This window comes from Oryctolagus cuniculus, chromosome 6 (genome assembly GCF_051225735.1).
Source record: "Oryctolagus cuniculus isolate XC-2025 breed Fujian yellow rabbit chromosome 6, ASM5122573v1, whole genome shotgun sequence".
NCBI lineage: Eukaryota > Metazoa > Chordata > Mammalia > Lagomorpha > Leporidae > Oryctolagus > Oryctolagus cuniculus.
Genome location: NC_142872.1, coordinates 109,230,661 through 109,245,360, shown reverse-complemented (window position 1 = coordinate 109,245,360; position 14,700 = coordinate 109,230,661).

Sequence of the window (14,700 nt, the reverse complement as noted above, 5' to 3'; positions counted from 1 at the left end):
CCGGGACTCGAACCAGTGCACATATGCGATGCCTGCACTGCAGGCAGTGGCTTTACTCGCTATGCCACAGTGCTGGCCCTCATCCTTTGGTTTATAATTATATATTTATTGACAAGTTGTAAAAAAATTCCTTGATGTTATTAATGATTATATACAAATCTGGCAACTTCACTGTAAATAGTACCTCATTTTTTTTCTCGAAACATGTAAGTTAACATCTACTATGAGTAGCATTGAATTAGTGTTAATTGTATATACACATGTGTATTTTCGGTGAATAAATATGTGCCTATAAGGCAAATGATCAACCAAATCCTACAACTTATTTTGTTTCTGCAGCCATTATCTGAATGTAATAAATCTAAAGAAATCATTCTGTCTCAGATACTGTGAATATAATTTGAATTTGGAAATAGCAAACTTGCAATTATTTCATTCTACCACTTTGATACAGTATTTGTTTTTAGGGTTCTTATTGAATCTCAATAATAAAATTAGTTTTATTTTCCAAAAATTCACAGGATAAAAAAGTCTGATGCAAAATGCATACATTCATGTGTTATTAATTTAGTTTCAGTTTTTCAATTAAAGTTAATATGCTCCTCCACTAATTAGATATTATTTCCTTCTGCTGAAGAATTTGGGTTATAAACAAATAACATGATAAAACTTAACATTAAAAATTTTAGTGCACACCAGAAATAGAACTTTAAAATTTAAACTTACAACAAATAAGTTTATTTTCCTATGAATCTCTATGACAAATTATATTTTACTGGAAAGAGGCAATCTGTTAATAGTGCAAATTCTACAAATAATCATCTATATTATTTTATAATAAGAATTTCATTTCCAGGGAGGAGGTTGTGCAGCATATTAAACCACTGCTTAGGATGCCTGCATCCAATCTCTGAGTGTTGGTTTGTGCACAGGTTCCTCTACTTCCAACCCAATTTCCTACTAATGCCTCAGAAAGTCAGGGGATTATGGTCCAGTTGCTGAGGTCCCTTTTACAAGCATGGGATACCCAGATGGAGTTCCAGGCACCTGTATGGGGCCTGTCTCAGCCTTGGGTATCACAGGCATTTGGGGAGTAATCAGTAGCTAGAAGATTGATCTCTCTCTCTCTCGCTAGCTCTCGCTCTCTCTCTGGTTCTCTGTCTCTCTTTCTCCCTCTCTGTGACTTTGCTTTCCAAGTAAAGAAATGAATGAATAAATAAATAAATGTCAACAAAAACCAATGACTTCCCATACCCTCAATTACATCATTTATATAATGCATAAGTTGATGATATCTTGATTCCTGGTTTTAATTCATTAAATTACATTTTTTAATTCTAAAAAAGTCAAAGTAAAATTAATCCTGAAGTTTTTATTTCTATTCTTCATTCACCATTCTTTTTGTTTTTTGTTTTTTTGTTTTTTGTGGTTGTTTTTTTTTTTTTTTTTTTTTTTTTTTTTTTTTTTTCCAGGCAGAGTTAGACAGTGAGAGAGAGAGAGATGGAGAGAAAGGTCTTCCTTCCGTTGATTCACTCCCCAAATGCCCACCACGGCCGGCGCGCTGTGCGGATCCAAAGCCAGCAGCCAGGGCCTTCCTCCTGGTCTCTTATGCAGGTGCAGAGCCCAAGCACTTGGGCCATCCTCCACTGCACTCCCGAGCCACAGCAGAGAGCTGTACTGGAAGAGGAGCAACCATGACAGAATCCGGTGCCCAAACCTGGACTAGAATCCGGGGTGCGGGCAGCGCAGGTGGAGGATTAGCCTAGTGAGCCGCAGCGCCAGCCCTTTTCACTGTTCTTTACTATAACATCAGTTGTAATGTTAAAGTAATTTAATAAAACCATAGGATAGTAAATATAATCTCTTTTCATCATGATTATAAATCGCTTATGAATTACAAAATATGTTTCCTTTAGAGCTGAAGAATAGATAAAGAGAAAGCATAAAAAAAATACATGTGTGTGTGCGTGTGTGTGTGTGTGGCAGGGAGGGGACACAGGAAGTACTGTTTAATCTAGCAGTTAAGATACAAGTTGAGATGCCTGGATCCCATATCAGGCGACCTGGGTCCGGCTTATGTCTCCAGCTTCTGGCTAATGCAGATACTGAGGTGATGGCTCAAGAAGTTGGGTCCCTATCACTCAAGAAAGAAAATTGTATACTGAGTTCCCATCTTCTGGCTTTTGTGAGCATTTGTGGAGTTAACCAGCAGATAGAAATACTCTCTCTTTCTCTCTTCCTATCACCCTGCCTCTCAGCCTTTCAAATAACTAATTTTTCTTTTAAACTAAACACCAATTACATACAAAGGAAATGAATCATACTTTCTGTTAAAGGCGCTGTGGCAGAGCAAGTAAAGCCACCGCCTGCAGTGTTGGCATCCCATATGGATGCCAGTTAAGAGTCCTGGCTGCTCCACTTCCAATCCAGCTCTCTGCTGTGGCCTGGGAAAGCAGTGGAAGATGGCCCAAGTCCTTGGGCCCCTGAACCCACGTGGGAGACCCGGAGGAAGCCTCTGGCTCCTGACTTTGGATCAGAACTCCGGCCATTGCAGCCAATTGGGAAGTGAACTAGCGGATGGAAGACCTCCCTCTCTCTCTGCCTCTCCTTCTCTCTGTGTAACTCTGACTTTCAAATAAATAAATAAATAAATAAATCATTAAAACTGCTGTCACACATATAAAAAGTATTTAATAGCCAATAAATTTAAAAAGTACAACTTTTTGCCTATATTATTATTTAACCCATAAATTTTGTCTTTCAGCAAATAACTAATACCACACTTAGTAAGAGCCTTTAGTTTAAATTTCTAAGAGGGTGTATAAAATTACTGTAGCACCCAATAAAATAAGCTGAATAGCAATACACTAAAACAAAAAAAAAATCTTTAATGAAATAATGATGTTTTCAAGAGGCTAATCAATTCATTTTAAAATAGGAGAATTGTCCTGCATTATCGGTGTGAGCCCAATCTAAAGATAAAGCTCTAACTTTGGAAGAAGAATGTAGAAGACAAGACTCAGCTCTTCTAGAAATGTGGAAGGGACTCAGCTCTCCATCACAACAATGGAAACAGAGAAGCCAGACTTGTGTCATGTTCACAAGCCACTAAACTTGTGGTAATTTGTTATAGCATCAATAGAAAAGAAATACACATTAGTCCATTCAGATCTTCAGGCCTTTGATAAAGTTAGTTAAGTAGCAAAGAAGGCAATTGTTTTCCGAGTTAATACAATGTTTTATTGACAAGATTAAAGAAATGGCAGAAATATTGAAGTCAGGTAGATTTAGTCCTGGATATTATGACTGACGATCATTATTCTTTTCCAGATCTTATGTTGGTTTGTTTCCATTTCTATTGTTTCTTTGATGTTTCTATGATCACATCAACCTGTCTGCTCTTAGGTCTGATCAATTATCTTTGAGTACTTGAGGTTAAATGTTAAAAAATGATTTTCTGTAGCTCAGGTTGATATTGCTTTCTCTCAGACAGGATGTACATTTGGTTTTGACAAGTGTCTGGGATGGGGGGAACCAGCAATCCTGATTCACATTGATCTAATCAAGGATCGATTTGCTTTAGAGCTGGGCTTTCATTTTTGTGAGGGCTAGTTTCTATCCCACTCTTCTTGGATACAGACTAATTCAGGAAGATTTTCTAATACCTCTGATTCCTGGTGAGTGCTAGACTGCAATTTTGATTTGTCTGGCCTTGAGGGACTGCTGTTATCTCTGCTCATTTTCTGAGTCATCTCAGAGAATATCAGTTGTCTTCTCTTGGGGGAAAAAATGTCTCCGAGTGCTAGACTTAGCTCACTGGATTTCTTTCTTCTACATCTTAGTCATACAACACTGCACTATCTTCATGCCCTCATAATTTTGTTTATTTTTTAAAAAAGATAATTGCTGTGTTTTCTCAGTTGTTTCCAGTGGAATAGCCAGTCCAAATGATCAGTCTGTGATGTTTAGAACTGTAATAAATGCTTAGCAGTCTGTGTGTCTGATCTAAAATAATTAATTCTTAGTGAGCTTCAAACAGATATACAAATTAAAAAATTGTGAGTTCCTATTTTAAGTTAGAAAAATATTCCTTTCCAATTGAATTTAAAAAAGAAATCTCAATTAATACTTAATAAACATTTCACTGCAGCTTTAGGTCTACTTTTTAAATATTTTAAATATGAATCAAGGGAAAAGGACACTAAATTACTCAAAGACATAGACTCAGATATGTAGACTGGGTTGTATTCTTAAAAATCAAGTCACAACAAAATTGTGTACTTTAACTTCAGAATTGTAACAAGTTTACATTGTGTATACAAAAGGGGGAAAGCAGAGACAATAACTTGTAAAAATAAATGGGAAGAAAACTTACTAAAATATAAAGAAAAGATAAATGAGAGGACTAAGTCAAGGACAGTTGTAAGCATGATTAGAGACTGTCATTTGTTTTCTTCACTGAGGAGTTCTGCTTTTACACAGATGGCTTTTTCTTTTAGCAAGAGTTTAGTTGTCATTCACAGTATATTTGATAGATTTTAGAATGAATCAAATATGATTTTCATCCATGTGTCTAGCAGATCAAGCCCATTTATAAACATTGGCCACACCCATTTCAATCTGGTTCTACTGTGTAACTCCTCAGAGACAAATGAATCTTCCATGTGCATCAGATGACAGTAATGATATACTTTAGTCATAATTTCACTGAAAAATAGTATGATATTCTTTGTCATGTTGATTCTTATGAGAAAGGAGAAAAAAAAGACAGTCACTTGAGTGGTTTTTATGTTTTCCATGGACATTAGTTTAGAAACAACTGTTCCATTAGTTGAAACACTCATGAATGCCAATAAATATTTGCGTTTCTTAACAGTTTTTGGAAAGTAGGAAAGAAAAAAATATATGAGGGTTTTAATCTTTTTTCTAATACATTTTATGTTAATGTATTATTAAGAGAAAGACAACAGATTGACTGTAGTTCATAGATATAAATCTAATGATATAATGATATTCTCTCCCTCCATCCCACCCCCTCCCTCTTTCTTTCTTTCTTTCTTTCTTCCTTTCTCTCTCTCTCTCTCTCTCTCTCTCTTTCTTAAATTCTTTTATATAGTTTTTGAGATAACATATTCTTAAGTAATATTACAGTGAAGGACTTAATGCACTACTAAAGAAAGAAATCAACATGTAAAAGGTAAAATGACCCTAGTTCAGTAGTAATAAAGGTAAGGGCTATAGACAAAAATCAAATGGATACAGGGAGGATTTTATCTGCAAAACAGTTCAGGCCAGCGCTGTGGCACAGTGGGTTCAAGCCTTGGCATACTACTGGCATCCCATGTGGGCTCTGGCTCAAGTCCTGGCTGTTCCACTTCTGATCCAGCTCCCTGCTAATGTACCTGGGAAAGCAGCGGAGGATAGCCAATTTCTGGGGCTCTCACACCCATCTGGAAGACCCAGAGGAGGCTCCTGGCTCTTGGATTTGGATCAGCACAGGTCCAGCCATTGCAGCCATTTGTGGAGTGAACCTGTGGATGGAGGACTTTTCTCTCTCTCTAGCTGCCTCTGCCTCTCTGTAACTCAGTCTTTCAAATAAACAAATAAATCTTAAAAAAAAAAAAAACAAGTTCACTGACTCTGATAATTTTTAGACAAGGCCATGGTCAAAGTGGAAGTTCTCTCCTCCCTTCAGAGAAAGGTACCTCCTTCTTTGATGACCCATTCTTTCCACTGGAATCTCACTCGCAGAGATCTTTCATTTAGTTTTTTTTTTTTTTTTTCCCCAGAGTGTCTTGGCTTTCCATGCCTGAAATACTCTCATGGACATTGCAGCTGGATCCACATGCCTTAAGGGCTGATTATGAGGCCAGAGTGCTGTTTAGGACATTTGCCATTCTATGGGTCTGCTGTGTATCTCACTTCCCATGTTGGATCATTCTCTCCCTTTTTGATTCTATCAGCTAGTATTTGCAGACACTAGTCTTGTTTATGTGATCCCTTTGGTTCTTAGTCGTATCATTATGATCAATTGTGAACAGAAATTGATCACTGGGACTAGTGAGATGGCATTGGTACATGCTACCTTGATGGGATTGAATTGGAATCCCCTGGTATGTTTCTAACTCTACTGTTTCAGGTAAGTCAGCTTGAGCATGTCCCAAATTGCACATCTCTTCCCTCTCTTATTCCCACTCTTATATTTAACAGTGATCACTTTTCAATTAAGTTTCAGCACTTAAGAAGAATTGTGTATTGATTACAGTATTCAACCAAAAGTATTAAGTAGAACAAACAAAAAAAAATACTAAGAAGGATAACATATCCAGTTGCTCATCAACAGTCAGGGTGAGTGCTGATCAAGTCACCGTTTCTCCTAGTGTTCATTTCACTTTAACAGGTTTCCTTTTTGGTGTTCAGTTAGTTGTCACCTATCAATGAGAACAAGTGGTATTTGTCCCTTTGGGATTGGCTTATTTCACTCAGCATAATGTTTTCCCAATTCCATAGCCTTGGGAGCTCATGACAAGAGCCTAGGTTGATTACTGAGGCCATAAACAAGAGTGTCAATTTGTTAAGTCAACAACAGGAGTCACTGTGCACTTACTCCTCATGTAGGATCTTTGTCCTTAGTGTGCTGTACATTGAGATTTAATGCTATAACTAGTACTCAAACAGTATTTTTCAATTTATGCTTCTGTGTGGGAGCAAACTGTTGATATCTTTACTTAATGTATGCTAAACTGATCTTCTGTATATAGAGAGAAACGAAAATGAATCTTGAAGTGAATGGAAGGGGAGAGGGAGTGGGAAAGGGGAGGGTTGTGGGTGGGAGGGACGTTATGTGGGGGAAGCCATTGTAATCCATAAGCTGTACTTTGGAAATTTATATTCATTAAATAAAAATTAAAAAAAAAAAAGTTCAGCCTCAGTGTTTGAGATACAATTAGAGGTCATTATTTCAACCATGCAGATGGTCAAATTCTCTGTACAATAACCAAAGCAAGTTGATAAAATATTCATACAGTCTTCCCCAGTCTGAGAAGCTACCTCCTCATTCAGAGAACTGATTATTCTTGTCTCTAGTGTTGTGGAGCAGTGGTTTTTGTCTCTTTTCTTTTTTTCTTATTTTTTGCTGAATTCTTTATTTAGTGGAGGGATAATCTTATGATTATAAAATAAACTGAAAGTATGTGATTGTAAACATTAGAAGAAGTTATTTTCAGTAAGAAAGAAGGAGGAGGGAGGGTGGGACATGGTCCGGAGGGAGGGCAGGGTGGGAAGTATCACTATGCTTCCAGTTTGAATATATGAGATACTTGAAACTTGCTCACCTTATCTATACAAAAATTCTTAATTAAAAAAAAAAAACATTTAAAGAGAATCACTGGTAAACTATTCTTATCCATGTTTCTTTGACCCATTGAAAAGTAATGAAGGGTTACATTTCATGAATGTGGAAAAAGCAACATATTTTTAGCAGATTAAACATTCTTAACCTTTAGCACTGTCCCACTCACCACAAATAATTCAATGTTTATGTTTTTATTTTGTCATTTGTTTAAGATCTATTTATGTTTTGGTTTTGACCTTAAATATGATTTTGACTCATCTTTAGAATGATTAATAATATTAGTCCCTTCTTTGAGGCATTACTCCTCCCTGCACTGTGCTTTATATCCTCAGAGCAATGAATTCAGTGTGTTCTCTGAATTCAAACCATTTTCATAACAAAAGCTGATTGAAGATTTTCCTGTGCAATCATGGATGACTTGCTGTACATATATGATCTTTTCCTAGTTTACAACAAATATTTGTGATTATGAAGTTATAGTCACAATTTGTGACCTGCTAATTCTTGAGTAATCTTTTATTGTTGAATGATTTCACCAGGGAAATTGTCCATTTATCCTTATTTTTATCTTTTAAATCCTTTTGTTTTTCTGAATTTGTAGGTTTTTATTCTATGTACAAGCACACAGAGTGGCAGCAGGGCAGACATGCCCGTGGATGGATAGAAATGATATTCCTGTGCCACAATCTGAACCAAGGAAGCTTGATGCCCATTCACCTCCATAGCAAGTATGCTTTAGGAGGATAGTCCTCATGCACAAACAAAATACGACATTAAACTAATGGGGTGTTACTCTGAACAGAAACCACAAAAATATAATTTCTGTTCCTTTAGCACCAATTGAGAGATAATGAGCACAAAAAGCACTGTTATAAAATAGAGGTGAAGAAAATGAGTTCTGAAACATATTCATGAGTGTTTTTTTTTTCCAGGAAAGAATAGAAGAGTTGCATACTTTCTTCATCCAGAAGGTCTAAAGTACCTTTCTCCTGCTTGCATATTTGAGTAACTCAGTTGGATATATATTTCCTGGATATCAGTTCTGTTTCTTACAAAAGTTTGAAAGCATTGTTTTGTCATCTTTGGCCCAAGGTGCTGTCCATTAACCAATTATCTCACTCTTTTTCCCTCCCTTTTTCCCCTCCCAATTCCTTTTGGTTTTCTCTTGCTGACACTAATTTTAAGTGGGCTTTCCTCCTAAAGGCTAGGCCATAATTTTAAGTTCATTTTGGCACTCCCTCACTTGAGTTCTGCTGTTACAAGTGCAGGTACTATAGAGAGGAGGTTATAGTGGAGGTATGGGCACTCTCTTATCTCCTGGTGAGGGAGCCTAAGGTAATATGATCTTACCAAAACTGCCCTGATGCCTCCTAAATCAAGTCTCTACTTGCTACCTCCAAAACTCAACAGTCAACTACTTCATTTCCCCATTAATTTCCCCCAATGCCTCAGACCTACTCTTTAACAATAGATTCCAGCTGTAAATTTAGGTTTCTAAATAACTGCTTCTTAAGCTGTTTTTACAGAGTTCACCACCAAGCTGGTTTAAATCTCTTTTGAATAGGTCAAGACTGAGCAACTGAGCTATATATGCACAATAAAGGATGGAGGAATTTGGAAAACATCATGCTGAGTGAATTAAGCCAGTCCCAAAGGGACAAATATCATATGTTCTCCCTGATTGGCGACAACTAACTGAGCACCAAAGGGGAAACTTGTTGAAGTGAAATGGACACTATGAGAAACAGTGACTTGATCAGCTCTTGTCCTGACGGTTTTTGTACAATGTAATACTTTATCCATTTTAGTATTTTTTTTTTGTTCTAGTACCATTGGTTGAACTCTGTAATTAACACACAATTATTCTTAGGTGTTTAAATTTTAACTGAAAAGTGATCCCTGTTAGGAATTTGGAAAACATTATGCTGAGTGAAATAAGCCAATCCCAAAGGGACAAATACCACTTGTTCTCATTGATAGGTGACAACTAACTGAACACCAAAAAGGAAACCTGTTAAAGTGAAATGAACACTAGGAGAAACGGTGACTTCATCAGCACTCACCCTGACTGTTGATGAGCAGCTTAATATGTTATCCCTCTTAGTATTTTTTTTTTGTTTGTTCTACTTAATACTTTTGGTTGAATACTGTAATCAATACACAATTTTTCTTAAGTGCTGAAACTTAACTGAAAAGTGATCACTGTTAAATATAAGAGTGGGAATAAGAGAGGGAAGAGATGTGCAATTCGGGACATGCTCAAGCTGACTTACCTCAAACAGTAGAGTTAGAAACATACCAGGGGATTCCAATTCAATCCCATCAAGGTGGCATGTACCAATGCCATCTCACTAGTCCCAGTGATCAATTTCTGTTCACAATTGATCATAATGATACGACTAAGAACCAAAGGGATCACATAAACAAGAATAGTGTCTGCAAGTACTAGCTGATAGAATCAAAAAGGGAGAGAATGATCCAACATGGGAAGTGAGAGACACAGCAGACCCATAGAATGGCAGATGTCCTAAACAGCACTCTGGCCTCAGAATCAGCCTTTAAGGCATGCGGATCTGGCTGCAATGCCCATGAGAGTATTTCAGGTATGGAAAGCCAAGACACTCTGGAAAAAAAAAAAAAAAAAAACCCTAAATGAAAGATGTCCACGTGTGAGATTCCAGTGGAAAGAATGGGTCATCAAAGAAGGAGGTACCTTTCTCTGAAGGGAGGAGAGAACTTCCACTTTGACCATGGCCTTGTCTAAATATGATCAGAGTCGGTGAACTCAGGGGCTTCCATAGCCTTGGCAGCTCATGACAAGAGCCTAGGGTGATTACTGATGCCATAAACAAGAGTGTCAATTTGTTAAGTCAACAACAGGAGTCACTGTGCATTTACTCCTCATGTAGGATCTTTGTCCTTAGTGTGCTGTACATTGAGATTTAATGCTATAACTACAACTCAAACAGTATTTTTCACTTTATGTTTCTGTGTGGGAGCAAACTGTTGATATCTTTACTTAATGTATGCTAAACTGATCTTCTGTATATAAAGAGAAACGAAAATGAATCTTGATGTGAATGGAAGGGGAGAGGGAGTGGGAAAGGGGAGGATTGCGAGTTGGAGGGACGTTGGGGGGGGGGGGAGCCATTGTAATCCATATTCTGTACTTTGGAAATTTATATTCATTAAATAAAAGTTAAAAACAAAAAGAAAGTAAGTGGAAAGTGAGCTGTTTGACAGGTTTAGGAAGCATGATATCCAAAGATTACAACATCCACTTACTGTACTCTTCCTCATACAATGCAGACATGATCCTTCAGGGCCTCCCACCAATTAGAAATTGTCTTGTCAATGTGTCCACATCCTACCCCAGGAGACTTTAATCACAGCCCTCATCAGGGAGACAAGTTTCCGTTTTCACCCCAATCTCCATGCTGTCAGCCACACATATAAAGCCTTTTTCCCCCAAAACAAAAACATCACAAGTTGGTTGTCCGATACACATTGAGTAGCAAACTGCTTTCATCTGGTAACAGGACCCCATCTCTGACGTCTGCTGACATGATTTCTAAGCTGATAGAAAACAATCTCATGCTTTATAAACAAGTCTTGCTATTCACATATAAAAGAAGCATTTTCTCCTCACGTTTCTGAGCCTTGTCTTGACTTCCACTCCACGTGGTCAGAGCTGTAATCCTACTTCTGGAGGATGGACACTCTTTGGTCTAAGACGAAATTTTTTCTTCATGAGTTTTTCCCAGATTTTCTCTCCACTCATGACTGTCTCTCCCTGGTGAAATATTCTTACATGTATTCACATAGAATGTGAACTTTTCACTGTTATGCAAGTCTTGAGCAATCTTTTCTATGTCCCTACTATTAGCACTTGACAGACAGGAGTCACTAATTTTCCTTTATTTTGGTTGAATTAGTTTGCCTTCTTTAAAACTCTGTAACAGGAGCATTAACTGAATGTAATGTTAATTTAAAAATGTATTATTTCAAAAACTAAAATGGAGGAAACAAAGGAAAAGAAAAAGGGAAGAGGAAGGGGAGAGGGAAGAAAAACATATTATGCCCTTAGAATTCGATCTATGAACTACAGTGAATCTGTTTTCTTTGTATTAATATTATATTAACATGAAAAAGTATTAACAATAAAACTTTTTAAAAAATAAAAAGAGTGTAAAACTATGTAATATACTTAGAAGCCTAAACTCAGTGATTGGTCATAATAAGAACCTTAATTTGTGGTCAAAGATCAATCTCCTATTACCTACTTAAATGTAATGGAAAAGAAAATAGATTCTGATTTTCTTATCTTTTATTCCTATGTGTATTTCAAATGTGACTGGAAAATGGCCTATATAAGAGAGATATGCTTAGTAGGATACAAAAGTATGGCCTATCCATTAGAGTTAAAAAATGTTAATATATTCTAGGTGTCCACCCTATGTGATTTTACTGTAAAACACAGATACAGAATGGCCTTAAGGTACTTATATTTTTTGATTATTTCTATGGATGAGAGCTTTTATTTATTTTTTGCCTTTTTTCCCAGAAATATTTTATTTAAGGTACACAAACTTTAGGCATTTCATAAATAAAAATTTAGGAACTTAGAGATTCTTTCCATCCTACCCACCCTCCCACCTGCACCCCCACCTTTCTCCTTCTCCCTCTCCTATTCCCATTTTAATTTTTTAATTAGGGTCTATTACCAATGAACTTTATACACATAAGATTAACCCTATACTAAGTAAAGAGTTCAACAAATAGTATGAAAAAAAAAAAAAAAGAAGAACTGTTCCTCAAGAGTTTAGATGTGGTCTGCTCAAAGTTATCACATGTCAAAATGCCAATTTCACTTCTATAGATTACCTTTTAGGTACTCTATTTGTTACCACAGATAAGGGAGAGCATATGGCATTTGTCCTTTTGGCACTGGCTTATGTCACTAAATATAATGTTTTCTAGTTCCACCCATTGTGTTGCAAATGACAGGATTTCATTTTTTTTTATCTCTGCATAGTATTCCATAGTGTACATATCCCATCATGTCTTTATCCAGTCCTCAGTTGACAGTCATTTGGGTTGATTCCATATCATAGCTATTGTGAACTGAGCCACAATAAACATGGGGGTATAGATAACACTTTAATATGCTAATTTAATTTCCCTTGGGTAAATTCCCAGGAATCGGATGGCTGGGTCATATGGTAGGTCTATATTCAAATTTCTGAGTTATCTCCATACTGTCTTCCACAGTGGCTGTACCAGTTTACATTATCACCAACAGTGGATTAGAATACCGTTTACCCCATATCCCCACCAGCATTTGTTGTTTGCTGATTTCTGTATGAAAGCCATTCTAGGGTGTGTGAGGTGAAACCTCACTGTGGTTTTGAATTGCATTTCCCTGATAGCTAGTGTCTGTTGTCCATTTGGATTTCCTCTTTTGAAAAATGCATGTTTAAGTCTTTTGCCCATTTCTTTACTGGGTTGTTTGGCTTTGTTGTTGAATTTCTTGAGTTCTTTATATATTCTGGATATTAATCCTTTATCAGTTTCATAGTTTGTAAATACTAGGTTGCTTCTTCACTTTGCTGAGTGTCTCTGTTGCAGTGCATAGGCTTCATAATTTAATGCAATCTTATTTGTCAATTTTGGCTTTGATTTCCTCTGTGTCTGGGGTGTTTCCCAAAAACTCTTTGTTCATGACAATGTCTTACAGTGTTTCTCCAATATTCTTTAGTAATTTGATGGTATCAGGTCATAGATTTAGGTCTTTGATCCATTTTGAGTGGATTTTCAAGATGTAAAGTAGGGGACTTGCTTTATAATTCTACATGTGGAGATCCAGTTTTCCCACCACCATTTGTTGAAGAGACTGTCCTTGCTCCAGGGATTGATTTTAGCTTCTTTGTCAAAGATAAGTTGGCTGTAGTTGTGTGGATTGATTTCTGGAGTTTCTATTCTATTCCATTGGTCTGTCCATTTGTTTGTTTCTAGTACCAGGATGTTTTGATTATAACCACCCTGTAGTATGTCTTGAAATCTGGTTTTGTGATGCCTCTGGCTTTGTTTTTGTTGTTTAAAGTTGCTGCATCTTGAATGTGTATTATAGCTACACCAGCTTGTGTCTACACACCCAGCAACTAACTTAGAGGAGACACCTGAGTCTTGCCAGGATATGGACTTGAGGCTGGATGCTCATGACTGTTGGAGCACTGTGTCCTGGGACTGAGAAAATACGGTGGTTTTGTGGGAGGTTGCAGAGCGTGACTGAGTCTCTGGGCAGCTACTGTGGGAGGCTCCACATGTTCATGACCCCCTGATTGCCTGGTAAGGGTCCTTGCTGCGGGATCCAAACTCACACTGAGTACTGCATGGTTTGTTTGTGTGGGTCTTATGGCAGCACGGATGAATATTGCACCCACTGGACCTAGCTCCTGGAGAATGGTCTCCTTGGAAAGGAGGAGGTGAGTGTAAGACTATGTCAACAAAACTGATCAAAGCCTTCCCTCTGATAAAAAAAAAGCAAGAAAAAAAGAAAGGGGGATTTATCACACCTAACTTGGGTGTCATATCAGACACTCCCCTCAACCTGGAGCACTGAACAGAGCTCCCTGGCCACATCCAGCACATGCCTCTGGGTATTCACTGAAAGAGCAGACACTCTTTAAGCCACAGAGTCATAGTCCAAATACAAAAACCATCTGGGGCAAAAAGATAAGAATCTCACTAATGCATAAAAATAAACACAGAAATTCAAGAATCAAGAATAAATAGACAAGAGATTTTATACTGAAATCCTAGTATGTAGCTATAAAGATCTAGGTCGAAAAAATAAAAACAAAAGAATTGTTTCTACTCTGTAATTATATATAGGTAATAGCCCTATCTAACTGATAACATTTATTAAAACTTACAAACAGTAAAACATACCATTTTATCACTTTTATTGGACAGGATTCAGGTACTGTATTCATGTTATAACTGTTGAGAAGCGGGTTCACTGTGCGCAGATTAGCAGTTTGAGTCCAGTGAAATACACCATGCTCCTATGCACCAAGCTACATGAAAAGAGATTATTACCTAGAGATAGGCATCAAGAAAAAAAAAACAATAACAACAACAGCAAAAAGCAAACATGATCCATTGGGAACCAGTCCTTCAAGGCTCAGAGCCTGACATGTATGGAGTGTCAACTGTGTGCACTGCACTTGCACCATAGCTGGTGGGCCCCAACAGAAGCATGTCCTAAATTAAATACCCTAGGAGCAATGTCAATAGTATGCTGAGCTTTGGAGGACATCCTGCTTCTAAGGGAGGGAAGAACA